Source organism: Lissotriton helveticus, chromosome 3_1 (assembly GCF_964261635.1).
Source record: "Lissotriton helveticus chromosome 3_1, aLisHel1.1, whole genome shotgun sequence".
In the NCBI taxonomy this organism is placed as follows: domain Eukaryota; kingdom Metazoa; phylum Chordata; class Amphibia; order Caudata; family Salamandridae; genus Lissotriton; species Lissotriton helveticus.
Genome location: NC_136061.1, coordinates 17,640,335 through 17,657,011, shown reverse-complemented (window position 1 = coordinate 17,657,011; position 16,677 = coordinate 17,640,335). Strand labels below are relative to the sequence as shown.

The 16,677-nt window shown below is 48.2% G+C and overlaps 1 long non-coding RNA gene across 4 annotated transcripts in view; it reads right to left on the bottom strand.

The window, feature by feature from the left end:
- LOC144822042 (uncharacterized) overlaps positions 1 to 16,677 on the bottom strand; it is a 242,591-nt gene that overhangs the window by 100,643 nt on the left and 125,271 nt on the right. For 2 of the 4 annotated variants that reach the window (XR_013608534.1, XR_013608539.1), the window contains exon 1: positions 44 to 169. The exons of 1 other annotated variant lie outside the window; for it this stretch is intronic. This is a non-coding gene — a long non-coding RNA (uncharacterized LOC144822042). Of the gene's footprint in view, positions 1 to 43; positions 170 to 16,677 lie in introns of those variants that run through there. One more of the 4 variants, XR_013608538.1, reaches the window with a different exon arrangement.

The following is a 16,677-nucleotide window of genomic DNA, read 5'->3' as shown; positions in this document are numbered from 1 at the left end:
AATCCCCATCAAGCCCTCCCAAAAAAACATCAGCTCAACTGACCTCAAAGTAACCACCGTCCCTCGTTTCTACAGGACAAGAGCAAGGGGAAGATCCTTCTCCTACCTCGGAGCAAAGAATTGGAATGAACTTCAACTCCAACAAACCCAAAAACTACACTAGTTCAAAAAGTACCTGAAGACCTTGCACTTCAAATAATCACAAAGGAGCTGCTCACACCCCCCTCCCACCATAAAAAACACTCTGCCCAAAAGCAGACAGTGTGCTCTTAGGCACACAGCATGTTTGGTGCCTTTGGTATATTTAGTGAGCACAAAGTATTGCCGAGGTAATTACTAGCCTCACAAAAGGCAAACAGCATAGATTTATTAGTCCAGTATTTATATAGCCTGACAATTGGTATTGTGATGTAAACATGAAGACACTTAGCCTTTACACCTTACTAAGCAGGTACTGTACCAATTAACATAAATTCGAAATTAGGTAATATGTGTTTGTACTACATTGCCTGCAGCAAGTATAATAACAATAGGGCTCTTGGTTTTATGGTATTTATTTTTGGGCCATTTCTGTCTGTATTTATCCATATTTATTTGTTGGTCATTTTATCTGTATTTATCCACATTTATTTTTGCCCCAAGCAAAAGACGACGCTACAGCTAGTATTTTCCCACATTTATTTAAATTGACAATGCACACATGCGCTTGTTTGTTATTGGTCAACAAAATACATTCATCTGAAAACTTTGCCATTGTAGTACAAGCACATGTGCATTTCTAGAGACTTTGAGGACATTGAGGCTCTTTCTGGTTTCTTAATGAAGTGAAGACCACTAAGGACCTGGCCAAAGAGGGCACGAAAAGCTGCAACATGCTGCTTCCATATTAAAAAGGAATTAAATGAGAACTGTAGCTAAGCACTCTTTTAAAGACATATTTAAAGTCATTAGGGCTAAACTGCACAACAAATAAACGTTTGTCAAACAATATGAAAATAGTACATTGAATATTCTCCTTATGTAGCTACAGAGAACTTGTGATGCCCTGCCAGGGGCCCACAGCATGCGTAGTGGGGACTTGCAGCAGGGACAGCTTCCAGAACAGAGGGAAGGCTCCAGCACACAACACGTCCCCAAAAACACATGTGCAATTGCTTTGACTGTTGTAAATTAATCTAAGGCCCTAGTGTAAATTTTCCCGATTCATGCCCTTATATAGGTATAACTTACCCTATCCTTATATAGGCATATACATCATAACCATATTTAGACTTAGCCTATGCAGCCCAAATACGGCATGGCTACTTCCACTAAGTTCCAAGAATCAACAATGATTTCTTAGAGAAACCCTCCTTCAGCAGCTAGGGACTTCCCCTTGCCTGAATACTAATTTATCTAGGAAATCATGGAGTTTTCAAAGAACTGAGTCTTTGAGTGACGTTATTAAGTCCAATCATACATCAAACTTGGCACCTTCGAGGTTTAAATATGCCTACATTTGCCCAAGCAAACACCCGGTGGTTTGGAGCAGCTCGACTAACTACTTGCCCGACGCTCTGCAGCAGCAAGTGCCGAAGGAAGCCGACCCTCCAGCTGACGCGCTGAAAGACTCTGCCTTTTCTCTTGCCCAGAAATCCAGCTCCAGTGCTTCCAGCCTACCCTTGCGGGTAGCTGGGAAATTGAAACCTGAGAGAGAGATACAAGACCTCCTTCAGTCTAAAACCAAGGTACGGAGCTGATTAGACCCTTAGAGAATTCTTGATAGATCCTTGGCAGAGAAATACTAAACTTAAAACTACTCTTCACTTACTTTCTCCCTTGTACTAGGTTAGGTACACCGGGGTAGGCGTATTTTAGAAGCACCAGTTGAGTACTTTTAGTCATTATATCACTGTAGGTATTCCACTTTTTTTTATATGGCTTAGAAACCATACCATGCTTTTACAGTACTACTTTATAATACTTTTTGTATTATATTCCTTGTACTTTTTAGCCAGTATTACAATTGTAGCAGTACATTTCTTATGCTTGAGAAGGAAGAATGTTCAATAAATACTTTTTATCGAAAACGCCCGTCTCTCTTTTTTCTCGGCACCTCTGGTGAAACGAAGCATGCACGATTGACTATCTATTGTTTCTGAGACTCTAGAGATTGATTTCTTATTCTTGGGAAACAAAGTTATCATGTTTATGCAGTTGTCAGAAACTAATCCCTTCTTGTGAATTCGAGAAAGTTTCTAGTGACCTCTGAGCTAGCTGACACTCACAATTAAGTCTAATATATACGATAAGAGACCTAGTCGACTTCAGTCCTACATCTAAACTATAGTATATGCTATTCAAATGCGCAGAGCCTATTGGGAATATAGGAACTACACTACATGGCACCCAACTTTTGGTAAGGCGATCATTTAATGCTAGATACTAGAGTAACTCAGTCCTGCTTTTCACACAGACCCTTTTTTCCCGTAAAATACTCCAATAGACGTCTGGAGTGGGTGAAAGGATAATATCCGCCAAAACTAAGTAGGACGAAAAATCCTATGTATTAGTTTTTGGTTTGTTCAACGTTGAAGGATACAGTGTTCCAAAATATTGTGCACCTAATCTTTGTTTCCTTGAAACTTGCTCTGCAAACTTTCGGTCAACAAAATACCGGATAGTGACGAAGAATTAGCTAGAGCTGCACCAGCGGCACAAGTAGTTTTAGATGACAGAAATCTAGTACAAAATGACCCGGATGCTATAATCATCCCGGTAAATGTAAGAAAAATGATAACTTTCAAACTCATAAATAATGGGGTATCATCGAGAGGTGGTAAAGTAGTCTTTGTTATAGAGGCACATGAATATCAGCAAACAGAGGTATTCTATTCATGGATTCACTTTCCTCCAGCAGATGGAGGAAGACACGAGTTCCACTACTACAAAGTAGAGGAACCTCCAGAGGAATACGTTCCTTACGAGGACGTTGAAATTCCATTAACTTACCAAGAGCATCAGCTCCGGTTTAAAGGCGCCCTAAAACATGAAAATCACATTACCAGGCTCGGTCCACTAGGTAGACCAGGAGCTACATGGCCGGTATTAGCCAGCTATACACCACATCCTGACATAGAAACTATGACAGGTAGAGAACTGCTAGCTCAACTGAAACAGTTAATTAAAATACATAGACAATTGGTTCAATATGTTATGCGGACCTTAACAGTACAACCTACTGTAAGGATTCCACAGCACACCCCTCACCAGGGGAACAACAACAAAATCACACCACAGATTATATACAATCAGTCATTGGAAAATTGCCTGCCAAAAGGGAACGAATTCCGTTTTGGTTAGCACAAAAAATTACTCAAATTGAGGATGTATTCTATGATAGTACACCTCGTGAGAAACACAGAATTCTGACAATCTGTTTACCAATGGGGATTGCACCACATGTGGAGGACTGGGACACTTGGGGTACAGTCTTTGCTTCAATCTACACAAAAACACATGGGGGTCGATTCCGATTCGGGATGAAAATTTGTGGTACGATTCGTATTCGTACCCGTTTACGTACGAATTGAAAAAACCCATCCGAATTGCGTAGTACGATTCGAAGTCCGCAAATACGTACGAATATCAGCGAACCGTACGAACCACATCGAAAACCCGTACGAAATGTCGTTGGAACTTCAACCGTACGATTTGTAAACATGCCGTACGAACTAACAAGTATGATCCTGACCCGGGACCAAGTACGCGATTTGTACGGGCAAACGTTGTCCCGCATGAAGCACGATTTGTACAGAAAACATCGCGTATGAGCGAACCGCACTAACAAATACGAGGCGCACACCCCACAAACAAGCGTACACGTACCCCCGGACACGATAAATGAGCCTAACTGGCAGACGCATTAACAAATACGAGGCGCACACCCGACAATCAAGCGTACACGTACCCCAGACACGATAAACGAGCCTAACTGCCAGACGCATTAACAAATACGAGGCGCACACCCCACAAACAAGCGTACACGTACCCCCCCGGACACGATCAACGAGCCTAACTGCCAGACGCATTAACAAATACGAGGCGCACACCCCACAATCAAGCGTACACGTACCCCGGACATGATAAACGAGCCTAACTGCCAGACGCACTAACAAATACGAGGCGCACACCCCACAAACAAGCGTACACGTACCCCCGGACACGATAAATGAGCCTAACTGCCAGACGCATTAACAAATACGAGGCGCACACCCGACAATCAAGCGTACACGTACCCCAGACACGATAAACGAGCCTAACTGCCAGACGCATTAACAAATACGAGGCGCACACCCCACAAACAAGCGTACACGTACCCCCCCGGACACGATCAACGAGCCTAACTGCCAGACGCATTAACAAATACGAGGCGCACACCCCACAATCAAGCGTACACGTACCCCGGACATGATAAACGAGCCTAACTGCCAGACGCATTAACAAATACGAGGCGCACACCCCAAAATCAAGCGTACATGTACCCCCGAACACGATAAACGAGCCTAACTGCCTGACGCATTAACAAATACGAGGCGGAAGGGAGGAGCCAAGATGGCGATCGGAACGGTCGCATAAACGCCTCGCTCCGCGATCCCTTCCTCCCCGCCGCCTATCCTGTCTTTCATCCTGTTCGGGGTGTCCCGATTTCGGTTACCAAGGAAGAGCCTTCACTTACCGTCTGTTTCCGGGGCTCCGGCGTGCAGTGGTTTCTGCGTTCTGCCCTTGTCGTCTTGCCGGCCTTATTGGCCCTGACGCCGGGGCCTCGAGTGCGGTGTCTGCCCGGAGGTGCTCGGAGTGCCGGCGGTCCGGGTCCGGTGGAGAGATCCGATGGTGGGAGCCTGAGAGCCGCGAGCCTGAAACACCGGAGCGGACCCACCCCCGATGGTGGGCCGCCCCGCATGCCCGATTGCCTGCCGGACCGGAGAGAGAAGCCGTGTTGTCCGGCACCCCTCGGAAGAGACACCCGCTCCTGTTGCTTGTCCCGCCTGGGATCCTGGTGCAGGGCTCCCCGAGAGTTGTGGGGAGCACGCCCGTTCTTCTGGTGACTCTCCTTTCTCCGCCGAGCGCCGTCCGCCGTGGAACGGCAGTGTCTCCTGTGGCCTCCGACACTCTTGGTGGATATGGAGGCGGGCGAGACGATGGCGGCGGGCGAGGGGCTCAAGATGGCGGATGGCCCTTCGGAGTGTCTTCCTCCTGGAGGCAGAGACGTTGCTGAATTTGCTCTCCCCGGACCTCGTTTGCTTTGGGCGGCACCCACACGGATTGCTGTCTTCCTTGCCCTGACTACTCTGCGGATCGACCTGTCCTTGAAATTCCGGGACTTGGAGTTGCGGATCGCCGTTACGGCGGCTCCGCCATTTTGTGCCGCTGGGTCGTCTCCCCGTGTTGGTATCGTTGAGACTCCTTCAGCTGCTGTGCTGGACTCGCCTGATGGGTGTTCGATTCTAAGGGATCAAGTGGACCCGGTGCCGATGCTGCAGTGTTGCCTACATCCTGATTTCTTTGCTTCGTCCTGGGCAGCCCAGATTTTGTATTTGGCCATGTGGATATTTGGTGTACTTTTGCATCCTGACTGCTGCCGAGCTTTCCTGGTCGCTTCTAGGTGGCCGGGACGGTGTTCCGCAAAGACTCCACTTGTTTTCCCTGTCTGGTATGAGTCCGCTATGTCATACTGTTTCTTGGCCATGCTGGGGTCTGGCAGTTCTGTTCTTCATAGAAGTGGACAGGGGTGATAGTGCCTGGGTGACTGCGGGACTTTCGTTTTGTTAATGGCGTCTCCAGGCCTCATGGTTTGGACAATTCCTGTTTCTATCCTCTGTGTGGGCTTTTTTCAGTATCCTTTTGGACCTCGATTGTTGAATCTTTGTTGCGGGTGGGGAGGTGTTTTGTATTTCGTTCGCCGGCTCCTCTCCTCTCTCTCTCTCTTTTGTCTCTCCTTTTCTCTTTTTCTCCTTTTTCTTTCTCTGTTATTTCTCCTTTTCTCTTTTCTCCTATCTTTCGGGTGATTCTGGGGCGACAGACACGCTGTTTAGTGGGGTAGGCCATAGCCATTACAGTGATGTAGGGTGGGGAGGGGTGTTTGTTATTTTAGCTTGTTTTGTTCTATGGTCCCTTTTGCTTTCTTTCTAGGGGGTGGGCTATATCCCTTTGTTCTTTCTCCTTCGTTTCGCAAGTGTCTGCACCTTCTCCTGTTACGGGGCGGGTGGGCTGTCTATGTGGCGTCCTCTTCAATTGTTTGCTATGATTTATCCGTTATTTTTGAACCCTTTGGTGGGCATGGGATGTCTTTGGGCTTTGACCCTACTATGGTTACCTGGTTGCGTGGGGGGCTATATCCCTCCCGTCCCCCCCCCTTTTTTCTGTATATGTTGCATGACGCCCTGGTAGATATGGCTGCTACCTCCTCTATAAATTATAAAATGAGACCTTTATTATCCTGGCGCTTACTGTGTGGCAACTTTCTTCCACGTCTATACTGTATTCGCTTTGCCGTACACATTGATGTTGCTCCTTGTCGGCTCTCCTGCTTTTGCGGCCGGCCCCTGTGGTTGTAGGCCTGCGCTTGTACTGATACGAGTATTTCAATAAAGGTTTTAAAAAAAAAAACAAAAAAAAAACAAACAAACAAATACGAGGCGCACACCCCAAAATCAAGCGTACACGTACCCCGGACACGATAAACAAGCCTAACTGCCAGACGCATTAACAAATACGAGGCGCACACACCACACTCAAGCGTACACGTACCCCGGACACGATAAACGAGCCTAACTGCCAGACGCATTAACAAATACGAGGCGCACACCCCACAATCAAGCGTACGCGTACCCCGGACACGATAAACGGGCCTAACTGCCAGACGCATTAACAAATACGAGGCGCACACCCCACAATCAAGCGTACACGTACCCCGGACACGATAAACGAGCCTAACTGCCAGACGCATTAACAAATACGAGGCGCACACCCCACAATCAAGCGTTCACGTACCCGGACACGATAAGCGAGCCTAACTGCCAGACGCATTAACAAATACGAGGCGCAGACCCCACAAACAAGCGTACATGTACCCCCGGCGATGAGAAACGAGCCTAACTGCCAGACGCATTAATAAATACGAGGCGCACACCCCACAAACAAGCGTATACGTACCCCCCGGACACGATAAATAAGCCTAACTGCCAGACGCATTAACAAATACAAGGCGCACACCCCACAAACAAGCGTACATGTACCCCGAACACGATAAACAAGCCTAACTGCCAGACGCACTAACAAAGACTAGGCGCTCAGCCCAATAAACAAGGCTACAGTCTACACAGCATAGGAAAACAATGTCCTTGGCACATACAAACAAACCACCCCTTATGACACACCCACAAAAAATGCAAAAAAAGCCACACCCACAAATGGACCAATAAAAGGGCCCACACATACAAACCATCATCCTTTGCAACATACCTATTCTTGCTAAGACACAGACATCACACCAACAACTGCAGCCACACACCTTCACACATACACCCTATCTCATTCACACACACCACCCCCTTCACAATTAGACCCACAAACCCTCATCCATACACACCATCACCCCCCCAATCACATACACCCCACACCATGGCCACACCAAAGGAACCAAAGTTCACTAACCCCGAGATGGAGATCCTTACAGATGAAGTCATCAGAGTCTATCCACAGCTGTTTGGTGCATTGCTCAGACAGACCAGCATAGCTCAAAAGACACGCTTGTGGGAGAGGATAGTCGAGAAGGTGAATGCTGTTGCACCCATCAGGCGCACCAGGGCAGTTTGCCAGAACAGGTGGTACGATCTGCGGAGGATGGTCAAGCGCTAGATGGATGAGGACTACGCCAACGCTCATCACACTGGAGGTGGACCTCCCCGCAGACCTGCACAATAACAGCCCTGGGAGGAGAAAGTCATGGCCATGCTACCACCGGTGGGAGTTCACAGAATTGAAGGAGCAGTTGAGCCAGGTGAGTATACAAACAACTCATGGAACATGGGTGGACTCCCAGCAGGGGGGGTGGGGGGCTATGTCCATGACTCCCTGCAGTGCCCAACAGTATGGGGTTGGTTGGGGGGTGTGGGGGGTGTGGGGGGTTGTGGCCATGAGTTCCTGCAGTGCCCAACAGTAGGGGGGGTGGCCATGACTCCCAGCAGTGACCAACAGTATGGGGTTGGTTGGGGGTGTGTGGGGGGCTGTGTCCATGACTCCCTGCAGTGCCCAACAGTATGGGGTTGGTTGGAGAGGTGTGGGGGGCTGTGTCCATGAGTCCCTGCAGTATTAAAAACATGCTGGAAACTAAGAGCTGCTGAAGAGGACACCCTTATTGGCCATTGTTGGACTGAGATAAATAACCAGAAAAAGACAAAAAACTCATGGAAAATGGTATGGGAGAACGCCTTCTCGAGCCTTAATATGGAAAAGGCATGGAAAACAAATCAATCATTTGTGGCGTTTAAAAAAGAGACTAACGCAGCAGCAAAGCAAATATCATGGACAGCAGATAAAGCTGCCACAGCAAATAAAAAACATGGATGGACTGTGTTGGCCACATATGGGAAGCCGGAGCCACAACCATATTTAGTCAACCATATATCCCCAGCTGCTCAAAAAATACTTTTAAAATTACGGCTGGGAACCACCATATTAAAAAATCACACACCTGCATGGAAGCAAACATGGCCGACACCCTTCTGTAGACTATGTGGGGAAATGGAAGAATCCTTGATGCACATATTGTGTATTTGCCCATCTTTAACAAATTTGAGACGTTATTACCTACTTCATGTTTTTCGTCTTTCTCAAATTAGATCATGCCGCCCGACCGTCATGCTGGCCCTGAACAGCTACAAACTGCAGACAGCTTGTAGGGCCGCTAGATTTTGCCAAAAGGCACTTCAGCTAATCATGAACACTGAGGTAAAGGACGGCAAAGGTCCGAATCCGACTGTGCGAAGTGCAAGTACAACTGCAAAATCACTATGTACACAGACATTTTAGAAAGTTTCTCTATTTTAATGTATCTCTAGTTGGTACACTTTAATTTTAAAGTACAAGTTGCTTTTCTTATATGAACAATATTGTAAAGGTTTTAATTAACTATATACAACAAAAAATGTACTTACTTACTTAAGAGTCCCTGCAGTACCCAACAGTATGGGGTTGGTTCGGGGGTGTGGCCATGACTCCCAGCAGTGATCAACAGTATGGGGTTGGTTGGGGGGGTGTGGGGGGCTGTGTCCATGACTCCCTGCAGTGCCCAACAGTATGGGGTTGGATGGGGGGGTGGGGGGCTGTGTCCATGAGTCCTTGCAGTGCCCAACAGTATGGGGTTGGTTGGGGGGTGTGGGGGGGTGTGACCAGGACTCCCAGCAGTGAACAACAGTATGGGGGTGGTGCAAGGGGAGTTGCAGAAGGCTGCTAGGGGGAGGGGGAGAGGGTGCAAGATGTATGGTAGGAGGCAGCACTCAACCCATATGGGCCAGGTACACACCCATGCACCATGCTCAATGCACAGGGAGTGTGAAAGTACTGACAAGATAGTTGACACTGGGCCCTGGTGTAGGCAGCACATGGGCCTCCTGTGACCAGTGCAAACACTAACACCAGGACAAGTGAAGATATCTTGCACAGGAACTCTCAACCACTATAATGGCAGCATGCTTCATGGGGGGACAGACACACCACAAGGGATGTCCACTTGCCAATCACACTCAAACTATTACCATGGCCTGTCACACACACCCCTTACAGAAACTGAGCCCCTGGGGAAAGACAATGGAGTGCACCATTGTCACAATCACCATGTAACAAAACCTCAAAAATACTGATCTGATGATGTATGCAAACAAATAAAGCACAGTGCAGAATCACAAGTTCATTGTGCCTCTCACACAATGCTTGTTGCCACAGCTTGGCGATGCTCTGGATGCACTCAAATAGCACCATGGACATTGGTATTGACAAGGTAATGCATCTTAAAGAAGTGCCACATCCTAAAGCCCTGTGCCTGAATAGGGTGTACTGCTCCTGGGGGGTTGGCAGTGGGTGGCTGTCTTGGCCCTGCAAACCCTCTCTAAAGTAGCTTGATGAAATCAGCTAAATTCCACTCATTCGCCATCATAAACATGCAGCATAAAAACCCTGTCCATGCTTGCACCAGCAATAATTATTCAGACTGCATTGTGCAGATTGGGCCACACAGAGCACATCTTGAACTGTGTGGTGCTGGCCACACAAGCCACAGCAATGGCTGTGACATTCATCAAAAGACAGTACCCAACATGTCAAGCACCCCTGATCGCTTGTCAATCTCAGCCCACAACATACACAAGTGAACACTTTCTAAAATACAAAGCAGGGGGAACATTGATAACGACTATGTATATTACATTTGGATGTTGCATGATAGTGCATTAACAGTGTTTCTCTCTCACACCCACAGGGGAACGTGTGGAAACTACCTCCAAGCAGGGGGGAGAAGGATCCCAGTCCCAGGCTCAGCACGGCAGTGACCCCACCGTAACTGAAGCCTCTCAACACACTGTGGATGACCCCAACCAACCAGGCTCCTCTGGATCCCAAACCCCTGTAGCAGCTGGAACAGATACATCTGTGCCAACCACCACACCCATTCCCACCACATCCCAGCAGACAGCTCGGAGCCCTGCCCATAATACACAACAGAGCCTGTCTGACAAAGAGGGACATCTTTCGCCGGGCACACATGAGGTGGCACGCGACACCTCCACTGCCAGCACTCATGGGTCCCGTCGACATGATGTGCCCACAAGCGTCAGACCGGCTCGTGTGGGTAGGGGTGGTGGGAGTGGCGCTAGGCGGAGGCGAGAACCTGACCAGCCAGCTGCAGGGCCCGGTATGTCCGAACTCCGAGACATCATGGATGAATACCGGCGGGACACCAGGAAGTTCAGCCTGGTAGTGGAGGCCCTCAACAAAATGACAGATCAGCAGGCCCAGCTACATGCCAGTCAAGAACGACACCAGGGACGGATGGAGGCAAGACTGGATGTGCTTGTGACGGTGCCTCGGGAAATTAACCAATCGCTCCGTCTGATCGCTGGCAACATGCAGCACCCTACCTGTGTCAGAAGGCCAGAAACATCTAGGCAAAGACCAACAACAGGCACAGGGAGGGAGGAGGAGGCGGAATTGTCAGAAGGAGATTCCCATGCATCGCCAAGGCCTGCACGTGAGGGTCCCCCAAGGAAGGTGGGTCGTCCACGGTCAAGATGTTGAGAGGCATAGGGCCATGAACAACTCCCAGGTCACCTGGTCTGGCATCTTGCCTCTGTGTGCAACAGCATCACCCTATTGACTTTAACACTCTCCCACATGGACTTGCTGGTCGCAGTGTTCCCAATGATGCCAAGCACCGTGGCCTGGACTCTGTTGACCCATACTGTAAGGCATCACATCTCCCGCAGTGAACTTTGGATTCCCCCTTTTTGTACAGCACATACTTACGTTACACGCACAAGAGTAAAAAATAAATCTCACTTGCACTAAAAGCATTGATGTATTTGTATGTACTCAGATTCTAATACATTTGTGAGGTGAAATGTCTTCAAATGCCACCGTCTCCTGCAAACTAATGCCATCTACACACATGGATTTTAGTTTGGCAGTGGAAATATATAGGTCACAAGATAGCCTAAATTACATACAGGGATAGCAATACTCACCCGTGATAGTTACTAACTGCAGAAGATGGGGTGTGCTTGAAATACTGCAATGACAGACAGTCATACAAGAGTTTGTGAGGTGTTAAGAGCATGGCAAATATGCTAGGTGTCCACGGAGGGAGCACCAGGATCTGTGTAATGAGGAATGAGAACTAGCAGCCATATGCTGTTGTATTGTGGATGTGAAGATTGATGGCCTGGCCGAGGGTGCCAACAGGGACTGTGGCCAATAGGGTGTTAGCTGTTAGACGTCCATATCATTTATTTAGCCTGGGTCTGTGGAGTGCCGACTGAGTGTGGCTGATGAGTATGAAGGTGAAACTGCATGTGACTGTGGGACCATTGTAGGTATCTCAGGTGGATGGTCATGTGGCAGCAGCAGGGGAAGTTGAGGATGAGGTGTGTGCATGTACCCTGCATTTCCACAAGTACTCCGTAAGTCACGTTCTTGTTCCTGTGTAGATGTAGTTGCTGTAGTAGGGCTGGCTGGTGTTGTGGATGGTAACCAGGCTGAACACCACCTTGCCAACAGACATCACCATAGACATACCTGAAGGAAATGACAAATCACGCTAACACCACACCAACAGAGTGGTAGGAGGAATTCCCATCATCCACATTAATAATCCCAGAGTCACTACCAACAACAACGACACCCTCCACATCGCCTACAACATGCATTTACTGATCCACACAAATAACACCCTCTGAGGAACACTCATCTACAGACCACCTGGAGTCCCAACACTATTCACCAACTCCATCGCTCACCTCATCAGCACGCATGCCCTCGCCTACACGGACTACATCCTCCTTGGGGAAATTTACTGTCACCGTAATTACAACTATGACGTAAACTCCACCGCCCTGATGGACAACCTTGTCAACCTTGGATTACAACAACAAGTGATAACCCACACCCACAACGCTAGACACACACAAGACCCCATCTTTGCAGAAACTCCACACATCTCATCCAACAACAACACCTCACAACACTGGAGAGACCACAGAAGCCTACACTTCACCTTCAGGAAACCAAACACAATCCCCCTGCACACAGACCATGCCACGCAGCTGCTGGTGCAAGCTCAACAAGGACTAACTGACAGCCACACTTACCCTGGGCCCACAAGCCAACACCACCAACCCCCACACCGCTGCCATCTTCCTCAAACAGTGGATCACCTACTGCGCAGACACCTTCATCCCAATCAAGTCCTCTGCCACCTAACACAACAACCACATTGCCACATGCTTCACCAAAGATCCCTGGACCTCCAAGTCCACCTCTTGTAAGATGTAGAGTAGCACGCACTGCAAACAATCACCAAAAAGCTGCAACGTACACCAGAGTGCCCCCCGCATACACCACCAACACTTCATGACCCACAACCGGACACCCATCAAGGACCGGCTAGACACCAATGCGCACACCAGCAAATAGCACATCAACATTGCTGATCAACTCTCTAAAGCCAAATATAGCGCCTAAACATTCCACCATCACAAGACCTGTGTGACTCACTGCCCAACTTCGCTCACGGAAAGATCAACCACATCCACAAAAGATTCTACTCCACCAGCCCCACAACCACAACCGAGACCACCCCCCCTGTGACAAACACCCACATAATTGACCGTATTGGCTGCTACAACGTCCGCACTGAAGACACCATCATGAGCAAGGACTACATTCTCTCTGGATCCCCATCTGACCCATGGCATATCCAGTTTTCACAACAGGCCAGATTAGCAATCTCACCACTTCTCCATTAAAATATCCTACTTCTCCTTCAAGACAACAACCTTCACAGGGAGTATTGACAATGGTGTGTTCAGTGCCTTACTGAATTAACCTAAGGTGGACCACAAATACATCTCGAAATTCATGCACATCTCCCTGCTCCCCTTCCCAGAACAAGTCATGTTGAATATAATCAACAGACAGCTGACCCACACTCTCAAAGACAAAAACATCATAGAACCAACACAGTCGGGATCCTACATCAACCAGAGCACGGACCCCGCCTTCATAGCCAACACCAACAACATCTGCATACTCATGGACAAAGGCGAAACATACGCCCACCATCCATCAGGTCCTATCAGCAGACCTCCACACGGTCGCCCATGGCACCCTAACAGTACACATCCATGACTTAGGAAGCAAAGCGAGTACCCTGGCTGGCCCATATCCTTTCCCACCGGCACAACCTCGGGCATCTGCCTCCCACAGTACTGTTCCAATAACACTGACACCATCCACAGCGTCACACAGGGATCATCCCACAGCCCAACTGACTTAATTATCCACATGGCACAACTCACCCATGTGGCACAACAACCGAGCCTCAATATCATCTACTATGCCAATCACACCCATTTGATCATATCCCTCAACAACGACACACACACTGGCAACATCTACCTCGACAGAGGAATCACGGCTGTAGCAAAATGGAGTAAGGACAGCAGGTTGATGCAGAATCCGGAAAATTCTGAGGTACACATCCTCGGCCCAACCAGGTCAGCCTGTGACGACTCCTGGTGGCCAACATCGCTAGGAACAGCACCATAAGCCACGAAACAGGCACACTACCTGTGGGCCATCCTGGAATACTCACTCCCCATGACCAAGCAGGACTACGCCATCTCTGCTTTCAGCTCCAACACCCTCTGAATGGGCCTCAGGATCTTATAATGGATCAGCTATAATATACAAAATACTGTCACCCTGCACCTTTCCAAAAGCTGACTTGAGTAAGTGAACGTCATCTACGCAGCTACAAAAACCACACTCCTGAGCCTGCTGCAACGCATCTGGTACACATTGGCACGTCTGATCCTCATTTACCACAACCCGGCCACATCACAAAACACCCCAGAGGCCTGCACTGACTCCCTGTCAACAACAGAATGAGCTTCTAAATCCACATCCACGCACACAAAGCTCTACACCACGCAGGACCAGCATACCACTACCACAGACTCACCTTCTACACACCCACCCGCAGCCTCTGCTCTACCAACCATGCTCTCGCCACTGTCCCTCACATCCAGAATAACACGGACAGTGACAGATCAACCTCCTACCTCGACTCCAAGACCTGGTACACCCTCCCTACAAGTCAACTACAGAACCCAGGACCTGCTGCCCTTCACAATAATTCTCAAGGCCAGTGTCTTTAGATCAGTACCAGCACCCCCCAGCACATTGAGACCATCACGGGTAGGTAGTGCGTCAAACTAATGAATAAACTGATTGGGGATGGCTTAGGCAAAATCTGTGTGTAGTGTAGGAGAGCTGTAGATGATAGTTACAAATATGCTGCTCAGGATGCTGGTGTGAAACAGGCTGTGCAGATGTTTGACAATGCAGAGTGTGTCCATGGTGTTGGATGTGACTCAGAGGGTGTAGGTCGTTAAATCTGACCAATCATAAGCCTGGATTGGGTGTGTGATCCCTGTGGGTTTTTGAAAATCCGTATGTGATCTCCCGGTATGAGTGGTGTTCTCAGGTTGCATACTACCACCTCACAGCATTTGACACGATGTGTGGTGGTGTTGTGTCAACGAGGTAATACACTACAATGTGGTGGTGCTGGAAGTAGTGTGTGTGCAGTACGAGGCACATGACCTGGTTGTACGTCCACGCACTGTTAAGTGTGTCTGCGTCGAGTTGTCAGTATGAGTTTCACAGACAGCCTGAGAGCCTGTCATGTGTGTGTTCGTGGTAGCGTGTTACCAGGTGTATGATTGTCAGCTGTTCACTATGTGGAGGTTGTCTGGGGCATGAGTCTGTTGTATCACATCTGTAATTAAATACAAAGGAGTCTAAGTGGATACCATTGGCAAATGCTGCACCCCATTCAGACACTGTTCAACAACAAAAAGGCCGAACCCAACTCCCAACAATTCCTTACAACAAATGTCAGAGTGACATGGCCAATCTAAAATACTGCCCGAGAGGTGTACCTTTACACTAATCCATTAGGTCATGTCGTGTTTTACGTTTACATTACATTGACACCAAGGTCTGATCCCACTCACTAAATTAAAAAATGAAGAGAGCTAAGAGAGAGTGCCTCACGGTAGCAACACCCGAGGGGGTTCCTGACAGATAATTGCCAGTTTACCCACTTCTCATCATTGGCCACTCTGTCTTCGTCTGAGTAAAGAACATAGAGGTAAATACAAACAGTGATTCACTAACTAATAATAATATGGTGATAAAATAATCAACCACTGTGTCCCCTCATGTTAATTATGGTGAAATTCATGTGTGTCTGCACCTGGTACCCCTAGGAGAGCCAAGGACAATCGACCACCACTATGGAAAAGGGGAGGGACTTGCTAGCTAAACAACTTCCTACTGATGCGGTCACATGTGTCATCAAATGAGCTGAGTGTCTAGCAGTGTGCTAGTTGCAAGGGCTGACGGACCGGCATTTGTCATGGCGGTTGTGCAACAGTGGCACAGACAAGATGCGGCATGCTCCAATGATGGATTGATGGATGTATGGATGAGTATCTCATAGGTGTGTGTGGCTTGATTGGGGCATGCGGTGCAGCGTTGTGGATGCTGCAGCCAGGAGGAGTGAACACAGGGCAGAAGGGGCGAATGAACATGCCAAACTGCCACACTACCCAAGGATTATTGCTAGGATAAAATTGACATGTGTATGTGAGCCTGGAGTGGCTGGTTACCCATGGGTCAGTCCCAGCAAATGTGTGAATTATTGAATAAACATCACGGCCACAGGACCAGTCACCATAATGCCAATCAGGGCACACGACACACTGCGTCTGCAGCAGTAGCCTACACGTCGTGTGTATCAAGCAACAGAACACATACACAACCATGTACATCGTGCACAATATGGTCCATTAGCCATTA